Below are 16,729 nucleotides of genomic sequence, written 5' to 3'. Positions count from 1 at the left end.
TGAAAATTGATAAAAAATGCGTAACTAGAAAATAGACATAACTTTTCTGAGTGAAATGAAATTATGTTAACCAATTTGATGACTTTGGAGAAAAGTTTAGTCAGAATCCAGTGAGCAAAACAGAAAGTTAAGAAGTTGTTAGCTCATCTGGAGCAGAGAAAGAAAAGGGTTTTTACCATCTCTGTTAGAGGAATAGGTTAGCTGAAAAACTGTATGGACCATTAAACCAATGTCTTTATTGAGACCTTTATTTTTAGTACCAAGTAGAGCTATGAATTTTAGTGGGCAGGTTCATCTTCTGAAAGTGTCTTTGAGGATCAGGACTGAGTAGTCAGAAACAGAGTGAAAAATGTTCTCATACCGTTATGTGGCTGTTTCCATCCCTTATAAATTGTCTGAGTTCAGTCTAGCACACAGCACTCATGTAAGTGCACCCATATTGTGTTCACAAGGTTACTCAGCCCATTGCATGAAGTATACCACAAATTGGGCTGAACATGCATAGGACCTATAGATTTTGATGGTTTTGTTTTCAGGAGTATTAACCATGGTAGTTGTGGAGAATGTTGCATTGTTCTGGCACAGTCTAGTTCCATTTGACTTTTGTTGATATACATGAGTTTATTTCTTAACATAAGATTTGCAAAGCCAGGGATGGTTTAAAAGTTATGAAAGGAGTCATTATCAGAATCTTAGATCTCAATCTAGAGGGGGTTGTTCTCAAGGGTACATAGTTAAGGGGTTTCTTGCATTCATAGGTAAAACTCACTTTGGCAAACAAATATCTTGTACTTAATGCAGCCTTTAAAGTCAAATTCAAATATGCTACTTTGGCATTATAGATTATTTACTCACAGTAGAGTATTATACTGAGTAACTCAGGAAGTTAAAAAAAAAAATTTACTTTTGTGACAAATGCTGATAAGGAACCTGTTTTCTAAGTGATTGAACATGAAACTATAGAAACCACTGTGCATCAGTTAAGCGTAGCTTGTAGCACACGTACGTTCTTAAATCCTTCATGGACGCTTCTTTTGTTTATTACAGACTTTATCTTTAATGCACAAAAAAAAAAAAAAGACTTCTTTTTTTCTGCTGCTGCTTAAAATTCTCCAGAGGCACTCTTGAGCACTCATGAAGGTTTGGACATAAAATCTCAGTCCTACACCATTCTTTAAGCAGTCTTTCTCCAGTGGGATGGATTTCAACTTTACTGAGCAAACACTGAAATGGCTAATTTTCATCACTGTGATCACAATTGCAGGAAAAAATGAATTAGCTTGACAAAGTAGAGTTATTAGCAGACTAATGAGAGACTATAACAGAGTCAGTACTCCTTACCAAACTATAATAGCTTCCCAAATCTTCTCTATGCATTAACATTTAATAGGAAAAAAACAATTTGATATTAAAGCAAAGTAGAACTGATAATCACAGAAAGGAGATGATCTTGGCAAACTGGGAGTGGTGGAAAGAAACCATTACTCATTGTAATGAATACTCAGTTTAGGTTAATTATGAGTAAGGATTGAAATTTGAAGGCTAGGAAAATTTTTGGAAAGTAGTAAATTGAAGCAGGTATATGTTTCATTTTCCAGTGTATCCTACTATGTAACAACGTATCCAAAAATTTATCATTATGTTTTATTTATGCTCAAGCAATGCAGTCCAGAAATAATGATTACATCTTCTCTAATGAATTTTATGACATTAAATAAATATGTATAAAACTAATTACCTACAGGTTTTAAAGGTACTTGCTTTCATGTCCTGGAACTTAAATGTTCAACAAATCCTATTTTATCAGGGAAGGGAAGGGAAGGGAAGGGAAGGGAAGGGAAGGGAAGGGAAGGGAAGGGAAGGGAAGGGAAGGGAAGGGAAGGGAAGGGAAGGGAAGGGAAGGGAAGGGAAGGGAAGGGAAGGGAAGGGAAGGGAAGGGAAGGGAAGGGAAGGGAAGGGAAGGGAAGGGAAGGGAAGGGAAGGGAAGGGAAGGGAAGGGAAGGGAAGGGAAGGGAAGGGAAGGGAAGGGAAGGGAAGGGAAGGGAAGGGAAGGGAAGGGAAGGGAAGGGAAGGGAAGGGAAGGGAAGGGAAGGGAAGGGAAGGGAAGGGAAGGGAAGGGAAGGGAAGGGAAGGGAAGGGAAGGGAAGGGAAGGGAAGGGAAGGGAAGGGAAGGGAAGGGAAGGGAAGGGAAGGGAAGGGAAGGGAAGGGAAGGGAAGGGAAGGGAAGGGAAGGGAAGGGAAGGGAAGGGAAGGGAAGGGAAGGGAAGGGAAGGGAAGGGAAGGGAAGGGAAGGGAAGGGAAGGGAAGGGAAGGGAAGGGAAGGGAAGGGAAGGGAAGGGAAGGGAAGGGAAGGGAAGGGAAGGGAAGGGAAGGGAAGGGAAGGGAAGGGAAGGGAAGGGAAGGGAAGGGAAGGGAAGGGAAGGGAAGAAGGGAAACATAGTTAAAGGATAGTTCATGCTGGAGACCCTTCCCAGACCTCTAAACTCATCCAGCTCTATACATCCCAGGAGGCTTCATAACCTCATATATTCCCCATGATACCATGACAGAATCTAATGTATACTTCATCTGTCTTTACTTTAATTTTACGAAACAATACTTTTGTGAGCAGTATTGTTTCAGGCATTTACAAATGAAAAACAGCACACGAAAACAGCTTTATCTTCAGGACATGGGGGACATGACGTTGGATCCAGTGGAAACACAGAATCACAGAATGCCTGCAGTTGGAAAGGACCTCTAGAGGTCACATTGTCCAACCCCCCTGCTCAAGCAGGGACACAGAGCTGCTTGCCCAGGACCATGTCCAGGTGGCTTTTGAAGACATGCAAGGAGGGCGATTCCACAACCTCTCGGAACAACCTGTGCCAGTGCTCAGTCACTCACACGGTAAAGAAGTGCCTCCTGATGTTTAGACAGAATCTCTTGTGTTCTAGTTTGTGCCCACTGCCTCTGGTCCTGGCATGGGGCACCCCTGAAAAGAGCCTGGTTCTGCCTTGTTCCTGTCTCTTTTGTCTGGGAGCCCAGAACTGGACACTACTTCAGGCATGGCCTCAACAATGCTGAATAGAGAGGAAGGATCAACTCTCTTAAACTGCTGGTGATACTTTGCCTAATGCAGCCAAGGATAGTTAACCTTCTTAGTGGCTAGGGCACAGTGCTGAGTCATATTCAACTTGTTGTCCACCAGGACTGCTAGGTCCTTTTTCTGCAAAGCTGCTTTCCAGCTGGGTCCTGGTGCCTGGGGTGTGGCACTCTGTACTTCTTGATGAAATTCATGAGGTTCTTGTTGGCCCTTCTCTCCAGTCTGTTGAGGTCCCTCTGGATGACAGCATGGCTGTGAATTAGCCACTCCCCTCAGTTTTGTGTCATCTCTAACACAAGGCCATGCAGTGTTTAACCTAAAGTAAAGGTAAACTGCTCCTCAGATGGTGTCCACACACATAGCAGTGTGGTCACAAACTAGTCACAATCATTTGGACTTGAAATTTTCTAGAATCAATGCCTGTAGGAACTAGATGCAACCATCATGACCCAAACTCACAAGTTTATATTTAAGTTGTTCATCACCTGCTCTTTTATGTTAGCACTATCTATTTATCAAAGGGATAACAAGGCTTTGGTCAACAGGTTTAACACTTTTGGTCAAGGTCCTGAAGAATTGTCTGTGCTCTTCAAAAATTTTGCTGCGCAAAATGTGCACCCTATGAAATTACTGTAATCCTGTGGAAAGACTGAGAATATGACTGCATTATTTTTTATTTGGGGGAGATATTTTCAAGTCATAGCTTAACAAATTTTACATCTGAGACTCCTGCACTGTCTTAAGCAACAATCTCTAAGTAGCAACTCACAATTTACTAGAAAAAAGAAAAATAGATATTAAACTACTAGTGATAAAATGGACTGATAAACACTTGCCTTCCTAACATTTTTTTCTGGATATGCATATTATCATCACAGAAAATATTTTCTTTTAACTTACCATTGGTTCCTTACAAATGTAAAGAGAACCAAAACAATTTTATTAATTTGCATAAATAGTGAAAAAAAAAAATCTGAACTTGAAAAATATGTTGCATTTTAGATGTAAATCTTTAGGATGCTCAGCCATTATGAACTGATTACCTATGCAGTGCTGCTGAAGCCAATAGTATATTTGTTCTCTTTAAAAGCCAGATCCCACTCGGGAACTGTGATTATCATTTTCAAAGACTGCACATGACATATATCAGATATGAAATTCTTCTTTGCAACTTCACATGGGAGGTGGTGTGACATGTGACATTTCCAGGACAACAGATTTTTTTCAGGGTGTAAAAATGACACAAAAGATACAACTGAAAAGAATGGAAACTTCGTTATCATTTACACAGGAAGGACATTGACATTTTTATGTCAGATGAGGCTCTCACACCATTTTCCTTTAAATTTTCTTATGATTCCATCACAACAGGAAACAAAAGTTTCGGTCTGTTTTCTCTTCCAATTGTCTATTTCTAGCCCAGTCTGGAATGAAGCTCTTCCTAATCAACTGATGGTCCAAGCTTAGTTTACTAACATAAGTTTACAACAGCTTAGCTTACTAGCGTAAATTTAGCCAAGGATATCAGATGAGTAGGGCTACAGCATCGAAGAGCATGAACTTTGTCATGTACGTATAAATTTTGAACAAGAGAACAACTTAGAGGGTTGGATTTTTCGTTGCTTGTTTTTGTTTGAACATGCATATGAAGTTGATAAGGTGCTCTCCATTAGTGTTTCTGTTAGTGACATGAATGAGAATAGATGAAACATTTATATGCTTGGAGGAGGACCCCAGGCTGCTAAGAGTTGTGTCAGACAGCAAGCACATTAGAGAAAGGAATGATAAATCAGTGATGGTGATAAACTTGAGAAGTGGCCTAAAAATGTAATATACAATCCAATAAAGACAAAATAATCAACTACACAAATGTTTTGTTGTGTTGAGAATGACCAAAAAAAAAAAAAAAAAGCTCTTCAGAAAACTATCTAAACCTTATAACAAAACAATCATGTGCTAAGCATGAAGCAACAGTGTCATGCTGTACTGAAAAAGATAAATGCTAAACAGAGATGCAGATATAAATATCATTTAGAAAACATGATCGTAATTCTTCTGTTGAGGTGCACTGTTAAGGCTCCAGCTGAATACTGTGTCCAGTTGTGGACATCAGACTTCAAAACTGATATCAACCAACAAGAGAATTTGCTCTCCCAAGCAAAGAAAACTATCAGAAGTCTGAAAATATGAGGACAAGTTGAAAGTATTAATAGTGTCAATTTAGTTCAGAGGAAAAAAAAAATGTGGGGCATGGTAATACTCAGTAAAAATTCAGAAAATATTCAGAAAAGCTTTATCTTACCAAAAAGCAAGACTCTATTAATGCCCACTACAAACAGGACAATTGGGTGAGCTTAAAGGGGTTTAGGTGGCATACACAGAAAACCTTTGTCAGGAAAACCTGACAAACTAGGGCTTGTCAGGCTCTGAAGCAGATTGCTGCCTAGGCAGGTTTGTAACCTCCGTTGTCAGAGGTCTGAAACAGGGTTTAGGTCTTGCAGTTTCTGTTTTAGGGCATTGATATCTGATGGATATATCACGGTGGACTAAATAACTTCTTGATGTCCCTTTTATCCTCTTTTCAGTGAGTCTATGATTAGATTAGCAGTGGCTTGGATCACACTCCAGCAATCTTTTTACTATGCTTTTTAGAGCTGATATAAGAAAAAGGACTGAAGTATAGAAAAGCAAAGTGAGGTGAGGAAAAAGATGAAAAACGGAAGGGGGAAAAGCAACCAGTAATGGAAGAGAAAAAAATATAGTGAAGGATAGAGAACATCTCATTGAGCCCTAGCTCATTAATAAATGTTGAATTTGCAGCTTTTTACATAAAAATTGCAAATTAATTTATCCTGGGAAGTGTTCAGGCCCAACTGGATAAAAGCCTGAGCAATCTGATCTGAATTTGGATAGGAGGTTGAACTAGATTATCTCCTGATATCCCTTCTCACCTGAATTATCTTGTATTCCCACAAGTTGCTACCCCACTTTGGCTCTGTACTTACAATGTCTTTTATATATGTAAATGTAATTTACACATAACAATCTTGCACAAATATTTCTGATTAGAAAAATATAGAGTGAAGACAAAGAATACTTTTCTTTCTGGAGAAATGTAATAAAACCTTCTAGATCTTAAATCCCTAGCAATTAATATGGAGATGGCTTTGGAAATTCCTGATTTGTAGTTGTTTAAAGCTGGGAACTTGTGTCATTAATTATTGGTGGGTGAGAAGCTACTGTAGCCCTAGATAAAATGTAATTTTTGCCAGTGTTCCAGATTTAAAAGCAGCTTTAAAGCTCCCTGACTTAAACATTTAACCTGATTTATGGGTTGTGCTCTGAGAGTACTAAGCCTAAGTCTCACTAAGATCACTTTAAATGACTTTTAAAATTAAGTAAAGAGCCAAATGTAACCACTAATCTAAACATACTGTGAAATATTAATTATGCATTTTAAGTGAAGGGAATAAACAAGAAATAATTTAATCTGTGACATATAATAAATCCCAAAATATATCCTTGCTGAAGGCATTTTCTAAATAAACACTTGTTTTTAAGCCACAAAGAAACTGAAGTAGAAACCATTACCTACTGAGTCAGAAGCTGGTTATTAAACATTTTTTTGTGGTCAACTCTTAAAAATACAGAAACATTTCTAAAGGGTGAATACAGTGAGAGAAAAGTAGCCTAATATGAAAGTGAAGGAAAGATGTTATGTTAAGCCTGGCAACGTTCATTAATGAGATACAACTACTTAAAATATATTTTACCTTGGCTCAGCAGTTAAAATTAATCTTAAGTTGATAAGCAGTTCTAATATTTGGTCAACATATTACACAACTACAAAATCTGAGACCAAATTTTAAAATTGTACTTCCATAGACAAACTGTTTGCAATCCCCTAGATATACATTCCTCCTGTTCTGTTAATATGCAGAAAGTCCTCTGTGCAAAGTAAGTTCCACGCATTGCAGAATATAAACATCATGTTCATGTTCTAAATAAACCAAGGGCCTGCTAACACTGGTCCCTTTTCACTGGAAAATCTCATCAGTACTAGAATAAGATAGGTCAGGAAGAACTTCTTGGCATGTAAGTAGGATACTCCTTACTACTCTTCCAGTCCTTCTTCTGTACAATTTGAGCACTACAAGGCCATGCGCCAGTTTACTACTGAAGAGATGTCTTTTTTTTTTTTTTTTTTCCTATTGAGCTACACAGATATAAGATACATACATTCATACATTGCATAGGGAGACTACTAATGTTGGAACTATTGTAAGTGAAATCCTACTGCACTCCCAAATATATAAAGAAAATCAAAACAAAAACATTAAGCTGTGGGGTTTTCCCCTCATGACCTTTCTTTAATCTAAGAAACAGTGCTATCTCAGAGAATAGTCACCTGGGGGATCTGGAGATGTGCATGTACAGATGTAAATATTTAATAAAAGAGACATTGGTAACATACAGGATGAGAACAGTTCAAACACTGTATAAAGTATGGTTCATGTTCAGTCTTTTTCTTTGGCAGAGCAACTTTAGGCAAGGGCAAGAAGAAAATTGCACTGACGTCTGGACTCAGCTTTTTCCCACCAAAGTTACTACCTTTCCATCTTTCCCACACAGAATTATTACCTTTCAGTTCTGATCCAAACAGCCCACAAAATACAGATCTATGTCTGGAATGATGTATAACTTATATTACAAGTGCCTAGTAAATTACAAGAATATTCCCAGGACTCTGCACCATGGACCTTCATAAAGTCACACCAGATCAGTAGTAAGGCCACTATGGCCAAGAATCAATCTAGCTTCTTTTGCTGACTGTTCTGATTTTCCCTAGAACCTTTATTTTTCCTTCTAGCTTACAGTCTCAATAAGCACTCGTATATACACCTCTGCTGCCGAAAATCTGCTCTGTTCTAGTCCGACTTCCTACCTTTTCTTCTGAATATGTTGATGGTGTACTATCTACCTTTTCAACAATAACACCACATATCATTGGTCATCATGCAAATATGTTTGTTTTAAATACCTCTATAGATTATTTTTCTCAGTTTCTGAACTTTTTAAAAATATTATTAACATGGTAATGCCCTTAATGAACAGTTACTATATCAGTAATCTGTGCTTACAGCCTAATTTCAGACACGAGAAAAACACTTCCTGTTGGTTTGGATGTAGAGAGAACTGACCTGCAGTGAGTTCAGAGGTTATATTTTCACATAAACATTCCACTTTTTCTGACATAACTCCAGTCTGATTATGTGTGCTTACACAGACCCTGTTTCAAGAGGCTGGCCTGGTTATTGTCTCTTGCTACATAAGCCATTAGCCACTGAAATCACTGGAATTCTCAACTTTAAAAAACCCCATGAGCTCATCAACAAATGGACTCAATCTCTACAGTGTTTTACCAAAAGAAGAGTGCCACTACAGCAGGGAGCAGGTTGGTTCCTGTGTATGTATATATTCATATATATTCCACACTGTGCACTGTGCTGACGTACTCTAGAAAAACAGTGTACTGAGTCTTAGGTTGTCTTGAAGAGGAGACATGCCACAGAAGTACACGGCAGCCTCCTTACAACACAGCCTTGTTCCCTGTCCTCTTCAGACAGCCACTGCCCAGGTTAAACAAAAAAGGGTTAAGGTTATTTGCTGTCATTACTGTCTGTCTTCACACAGAGAAGTACAGAGACCCAAGGACTGGAAGGGGGTTTTTCCCTCTGTGGAACTTGAAATAGGAATCTGCTTTAGTGTTCACATACCCACACACCACAGTTATAATTGCTAAAACTAATAAATCAAAGCAAGACATTTCACGGGAAATTACAACGTGACTTTTTTCTTAAGAAATAGATATAATTTGAAATATTGTCTCCAAACATCACCATCTGTGCAGTTCCATTAGTGCAGACACTTGGGAGAGGAATCGAGAATTTTAGAGGAGCAACAGAGAGTTTCTATTGGTAGTGGAGAGGTGATATTCGTGTACCTGTAACCTTGATATATCAACAAGAGAATGACTTAGCTGCACGTATAATGCTTAAGTAAATGTATGTTTGGAAAGTACAGACATATAGGGGCAATGTCAATTGAACTGGAACTCTTTGTCCCTCTAAAATTGCTGTATCTGCTTAACCTAGGAATTCCCAATTCCTCTAGCTTTCTCTGATGATTTCACTTAACCCCTAACGAATTAACAGTAGAGAGACAGATCACACCGTAAGTCAAGAATCCTTAGCTGAAAAATATACTTATGTCTTTGTAGGCCCCTAACTACACTGTGTGGCAGACTTAGACCAGCACTCAGTCCATGAACAGCAGCAAGCTCCACAGCAACCAGGTATCCAGTGAGTAAAATCTGTTCAGAAGAGTCGGGGCCTTAATATACAGTGAAAACTCTGGATGCTTAAAACCAGCAAATAAACAAACACACACAGAAAGGTATATACACATTTATATTTGTATATATGTGATTGCCTATAATGTATCACAACAATAAAAAACTTCTGGCATCCAATGATGGGCAAAATTATACTTAAGACCACATCTGTATCCTATGTTGTAACATAAAGCATTTTAGCCAGCTTGTAAACATGTACTGTCATGTTACAAGCAGACATACTTAAATAAGGAGTTTTAATTGTTTAGCTTTTAATAAAAAACTTTGTTTACTGAGTAAATTGATAGAATGGACTTGGGTCAATTTACAACAGGCACCCTAAAATCTGATCTCTGAAGGAGTGGAATCCTTCTGGGCATGCACTTGCTTTCAAAAATGCTTGCAATTTGTACTTAAGTTGTGACAAGTGATGCATGGATGAAGGAGCAAAACATCCCTTTCATGCTCAGTGATACATAGGAAGATCATATACACATTCCACAAAAGATATTGCACATCTGTGCTCTGAAAGCTTGGCTTTCAAACCCTCCCTGGACACAAACCTCTCTTTAGAGAAAAGGAAAAAAGGCACTTGCATTGTTTTATTTTTCTCTTGTGCCTATAAAATATTTCTCTCTGCAGAACTACAGCTAGCCACTGTTACAAAGATTAAGGAGGCAATCTACAAGAAATAAAAGCATTAAATTTAATGCTTCTGAAGTTTAATCCATGCACAGTTTGCAACACTCAAGTGTTCTATCACACACAATGCACACACCTACAGTCACACACACCCATCAGCAATGGATAATCCTTTCAAACAGCCCACGCTATATCACAATCACTGAGAAAATGATCCCATGCATTCAGGAGCACGGTAGGATTCCCACACAAAGCTATTTGACCTTTGCCCAGGTTCCAGCGATATGCTTTTGATCAGATGATTTTCAAAGGCTAATTTCTCATCATAAGGAAAAATACACTGCTGACAGCAAGTTTGTAAGTTTAGAAATACTGTTCTACTTCTTGAATTCTTTACAAACAGCTTGTATTACATATTTTAGTCGTTTTGCTATCATACATTAGTTTGGATTATTCTTCTTTACCAAAAGACCATTCTGCCGGTGAAATTAAAACAGCTGCTTAAAGTGAAAAGTAACTCGTGATCTATGCTGCTTCCATCTGACTTTCCTTTTATTCCTCACTTTCACAAGTAAGCTGATCTATGTGAGAGCAGATGCAAAATCATGTTTACTGACTTTAGTGGACTTAAAATCTCATGCAAAAGTTTGCACTAAAATGAAGTTTTGAGGGTTTTGTTTGTTAGTTATGGTAATACCAGGATGATTCTGTAAGCAGCACAATCAAACCAGATGCATTGTGTACAAAATGTTTATATGCATTTTATTACTTGTTTTGAAGAATGGCAAAATGTAATATTTGGAGGACTCTCTCTTATCTCTATTAAAATGGAGTGTTGTTATAAATATTGCACCTGTCAGCTGGCCTCAGATCATGCAGAGGTACTTTGCATATGGCTGCATAAAACTATGGCACAACTTTTTATAAGAATATGTGAAAACAGAGAATGCAGAGAAAAACCAGCCAAAAACTTAATGAACAGTTCACTTGAAACTATACTAGCTGACAATAGCATCACTTATCAGCTCCATAGTGAATCCAGCCTTGTGCAGGAGGCTAACTCGCTGGGTATTTGATTTTCACAGCTACAGAAGAGATCGTGTTGTTTCTCAGAGACTTTTGCTGTTTCCCTCTTAAAGAGCTTGGTGCATCATATACTGTATATATTTATTAAGTGGTAGTTTTCTGATTGCTGAAGAGGTTAAGTGGCCTAATATACTGAGCACAAGGCCAAAAGCCAAGAACTCCCAAGCTCTACCGTTGGCTCTGACACTCACTGACTCACTGTGTGGTTTGGATTTAACAGATGCCATTTTTCCCTAAATGAAGGCAATATTTTTTAAGAACCACAAAGAAAGCAGCAAGGGATAATTATTATTTTACTGTGTTTTGAAAACACAAAGCAGCAAATCCATCTACCGAGCTAGACATGAGGTTTTCAGAGTTTTCCTCAGTAATACGGAGAGGAGACAGATTTTGCTGGAGACTGTGCCATCAGCAGAAGGAAAACCAGTTGCTAAGGCAAGATATGTGTGGGAACTGTGGGATGAAGCCCAGACTGAAGGAAGCTGTTTTACTTTCTAATCAGGACAGAGCCAACCGGTAATTGCAGTAGTCTCTTGGGCTGCTTGACCTGCTGAGGATGAGGTGCCTGACCCCCAGCTCAATTAGCACCCATCTCCAGCTGGCAGCAACGAGCACTACCCAGGGAGAGCAGGCGGACCTGGTCCAGCAAGGGCACTGTGCCTGGAGCGGGAGCCAGCAGGGAGTGGGGACAAGCACGGTGCCGCAGATGGGTGACCCCGCTGGATTGCAGAGCCTATGCCACAAACACTGCTGCTGGGCAGCCTCTCCTCAACCTGGCCTGGAGCAGCTTGAGGCAGCTGTGCCAGCAGCTTTCCAGACATCTGCTCCTCACTCCTGCCAATGCTGGGAAGTTACTGGTCCATATCAAGAGCTAGTTTACCAGCCCAAAGTCTGCAGATCATTTTGGACCTGCATCAGGGCATGGAGGAAGATTGTTGCCAGCCAACAGCACTTGGACCAAACCTGTCTGTAGCCACTGGGTTTGCTCCTCTCTTGGTGGGACCCACAGCACTCAGCAAGATTCCCCCGTACTGGATAAACACATCAGCCACACACCAGTTTTAAGGTCAGAGGTATGATGTATGTAACATTATTTTTTTATGCAGAATGGGAGGTCCCTCGGGAAGAACAGAAAACCTGGGTACTACCTACAATAAATGCTGTATGCCTTAATCTTGCAGTCACCAACTCTCCTCTGAGTGGCTCAGTGAACAGTTGTTTCAGGGGCAGAGGGGACAGTCTTTCAGACTCAAGTACAGCTTTATCTGAAGTTAACATGGACTGTAGGTGATTTTCAAAGATTTTCATAAATCAGTGAAAAATAACAGTAAAAACAGACTCTTCTGGACACAGCCATAACTGCTATGTCTTCTAAGCCTACTAATGAGATCCTAGGGCTTAGTCCCTAGTCCCCAGGACTGCTGACATATGCTAGGCAGCTTTGTAGGAATGCTTTCTAGTAGCATTTCCAATTAAAAGCAATGAAAAACAATCTTGGGTGTTTCTCTCCCTCTCCACAGTGTTTCCCAATAAGAAACACTCAAAGTATTTCACTGTTTGTGTATGGGTTAGGAAGCCAGTAGACAAAAACACCGATCAAATGCACTTAAAAAATAGCAGCAGGCTACATTATTAACTTTAAAAGCTATTAGAAATCAATTGGGACTTCAACAGAGCCTGAGGGGCAGGCTGATGTAATGGAAGGCAGTCTATTAAATATAAAGGTCAATTATGCAACAAGTTTAGAGTTCTTGTTCTCCACAACAACAAGAGCAAAAAGATGAAAAAGAATAACAACAATGATAATAATAATAAAATGCAAAAGGTGCAATGCTAGCTTAGGCCCTCATCTTGTCACAGGCTCACAACCTGAGGGTGTGTTACTAACAGTTATGGTCCTATGAGCAGCTCTAAGTAAAAGACAATTGGGCAAGCATTTGTAGGAACCTGAATGTAGAAAATAGTGAAGGTATCAACTATCAGAGGCACCCTGGCCTGGTGTTTGGGGATGGTGCCTCAGTGATATTTGGAGAACATCTTAAAAACGGCTTTAAAGTGTAATGCCACCAACCACGTAAAAACTTTTACCAGTGCTGAAGTAAAGCTTAGCAAAAAAGGACATCTCAAGTCTTTCTTAAATGTTACCTATATGTATCCCCCTCAAGGATATCTCTTCTCATTGGCACTTTAAAATGTATTACACATACATAAGGTCATAATGACTTCTTCCCTAAATCTCTACGCTTATGCAAAAAGAACTGGCAGATGATGGGAAAAAAATGTTCCTCCATCCTGAGTCTGTCAGAAAAGCTTAATTCCAGCAGCCATCTTAAGCAGAAAAAAAAAAAAAATCCATATGACAAGAGGCAGAGGTCAAAGGAATAAAAAGGGGTTGTTGCTACTGGCAGTCCCCTGATATTAGTAAAGTACTTTCAGAAAGCTAGGGTAGGTGAACTTCTTGGTTTTGGAAATGTCATTCAGTTCAAGTTACAGAGCAATTAAAAAATACAGGAAAGGGTATTTAGTTTTCTTACAAATTCTAAGGCAAAATTCCCTTATTTAGGAAACTATACCACAATTTTTAGCAAGAAACAGAAATGCTCCCCTTTTATATTTTCCTGAAATATTTTTCCTAATTTCACCTTTTCTGCTACATGTATTACATTTTTACACCCAGAAGGAAGGTATAACATTTTCACATACTAGCCTGTGGTCTCTGAAGAGGAGGGTTTAAATTGACTTTAAGAAGAATTCCAAAGGGAAATATGTAAACCCACATACTTGCCGAGTCTTGTTTGGTATTACCAATGCTGCTGAGAGTCATTACTCAGAAGTTCAGACAGAGAGCAGAGTGGGAGGAAGGTGTTTTAGCACTGTAGGAAAGCCTGAGCGTGTTGGGATAGTTCAGGATTAATCAGCGAGTAATTTTCTGGTGTAATGAAAGTCACTGATCTCACCTACATGGTGGAAATATACCAAATCCTGCGAACAGTGAAAAAAGCCACATCATTACATTTGGTGCTATTGTGCAAAAGATTTTATACTGTGAGAAAAGCTTATAGTTAGGCGAGAAGAGGAACCTAAAGCGCCTGAGAGACTAATATAAACGCCAATGGTAAAGCTAGAAAATATTTATAGCTCATTAGTGCCCTCTAGTGTACGCTGTGCAAGTGCTTGAGCTAGTTTCACGTGAAGACGGGAAAATGTCGAAGTTCAGATCAGTATTTTAAAAGAAAATAAAACATCAATTTCCAGAGAACTGGAGTTTTTTTTGCAAAATTAAATATTAATCTTGAGAGATTCTGGGGTGAGGGGAGGAGAGAAGGAGAGTTTGGAAATGTGATGATAATGCACACCTCTCTCCCTTGTTTTTCGGCAGAATAGACATTTTGCTTGGAAAATATTTGCTTTACAGACCCTGTGTCTTCCAATTTAGTTGCATTACGTGGCAACAGAAGGATTGTTTCCTGACGTTTACAAGGCAAGACAAAGCAACAGAAGATATTAATTCCAGTGCATGACAGAGACCAAGGGAAGAGCTTTCATTAAAAAAATAAATAAATAAATACTAAAAAAATCTTTCCTAATCTCATTTCTTATATATGTGTTTTCTACTTCCACTTAGGAATCTCGAAGGATTTAGCACAAGTTCTTTAGATACCAGAATAGGTAAAACTCTAGAATAATAAATGTGATCAAATATTTCTGAGAACAATGTACCCAGAATGCTTTATATACAGGGGAGCAATACTGCCTAAGCTAAATAAATTGAATTTTTAGCATGGAAAAATATGGCTAAGTGGAGAAGAAAATGACTTTTGCAATTTATCTGCACAAAAATCTTATTATTATGACAGCTTTTAATGAGAGAGAGAGACAGAATGGAGGTAATTTGTACCTGTAAGAGAGAATGGAAACATATACTCACAAAAAAATATATTTTTTTCCTTATTAAGCACTTGATTGTGACCAGTCTCCATGTGATCTTGAATATAATCTATCATGTTGTTATGCCCATAAAGGAGAATTGTGTCTATGAATTCTATGAATTATCACTTGCTCTACCTGCAGCAAAGCTCTCTGCTTTCCCTGCCAACGTTTATGCTTTTCTTTTTCAGCTCAGTTATCCACATCAGCGAGTAGGATTCAGCTGTTCCTTCATAGGCATGTGCAACATGGACATACACATTTGTGTATGCCACCTGCATTGTGTCGTCAATGAAAATACATACATACTAGAAAGCGTGATTCACCTTACTTTCCATGAAAGCTCATAATACCCTGGAAAGGCTAGTGCCTGAGCCTAAGCTGATGGGCTCACACAGGAAGGGCTCTTAAATTAAACAAGATGCATCCCTGAACTTGGTCTCCAAATACTGAGTACACACCAAGGATCCACTTTGCCTTCAGATCAAAGAAATTCAGGAAATTAGCTGCTCCCCTTTCCCCTGCTCTTCTGTACAGGTACAAAGTTCAAGATTTTTTTCACTTCCAGCTTTGCTCATCCAAAATACCTTCTTTAATGCAGCTGCCCACAGCCCATTTCTGGAACCTATTTAATCAGAGTCATTTAGCCACTGCAGTGATACTGAGCCTTTATTCTTTCAAGTATGCTACTATTAGCATAAATCAAGAGCAAAAGAACATTTGAAACCCTGAGGACTCCATATTGAATGTCAGACCTATGTGATTTGATGAACTGGGATGAAAAAGATTCCTCAAATGCTAGAGTTTATCAAGGGGCAACTGACAAACTCTTAGCTTAAGCACTGCTGACATGGCATTATTATACTGACATCAATTGCCACAGCAGATAAAGTACATGAATTTGACAAGTTCAGTCTTTCAGAGAATCTGATTTGCTAATAACTATTTTACAAGGACTAACTTGTAGATGAGCAATTCATCAGAGAGTACCCCAATGTACATCATAGTGAATAGCATCTAGAAATGCTAATTTATTCATTACTTAAATCCAGGAAAAACAGTCTTAGTCTGGATTTTGGTCTTATTTGCCTGTTCTCCAAAAGTGTGAGGTGACTATATTCACAAAGCAGCTACATTACTTTGATGGCATACCATTGCACTTCCACTGAAATCATTATCTGTGGAAATCTGAGTTACGCTGGTGTTTAATGTAACAACGAAAAATCAGACTTAGAAGCTATAAAACCATAGTTAAGGTACATTTTTTCTTATACAGTGTTACCATGTCTGAACTATACTGTGTAAAACATCATAGGAAATCAAAAAATCTCATATTTGAAAGAATTCTTAAGCAATAAGGAGTAAACAGATTACCTCTTCTAAACAACCATATACTCTCTACCTGGATTTTGAGCCCAATTTTCATCTTTATTTGTAATCCAATGGAAATACCCAAGACCCTACCTGAGATGAGGGATGCACTGAGTTGTAGTCATAGAAAAAAAAAATCTTACTTGAAAAACTACGATCTGCATAGAATGAAAAAATAATAGGGCGTTTTTCCATATGTTTTGTTCATATTTGGGATTCACACA

This window comes from Anser brachyrhynchus (genome assembly GCF_964034855.1).
Source record: "Anser brachyrhynchus genome assembly, chromosome: 3".
Lineage (NCBI taxonomy): Eukaryota > Metazoa > Chordata > Aves > Anseriformes > Anatidae > Anser > Anser brachyrhynchus.
This window is presented reverse-complemented; position numbering follows the sequence as displayed.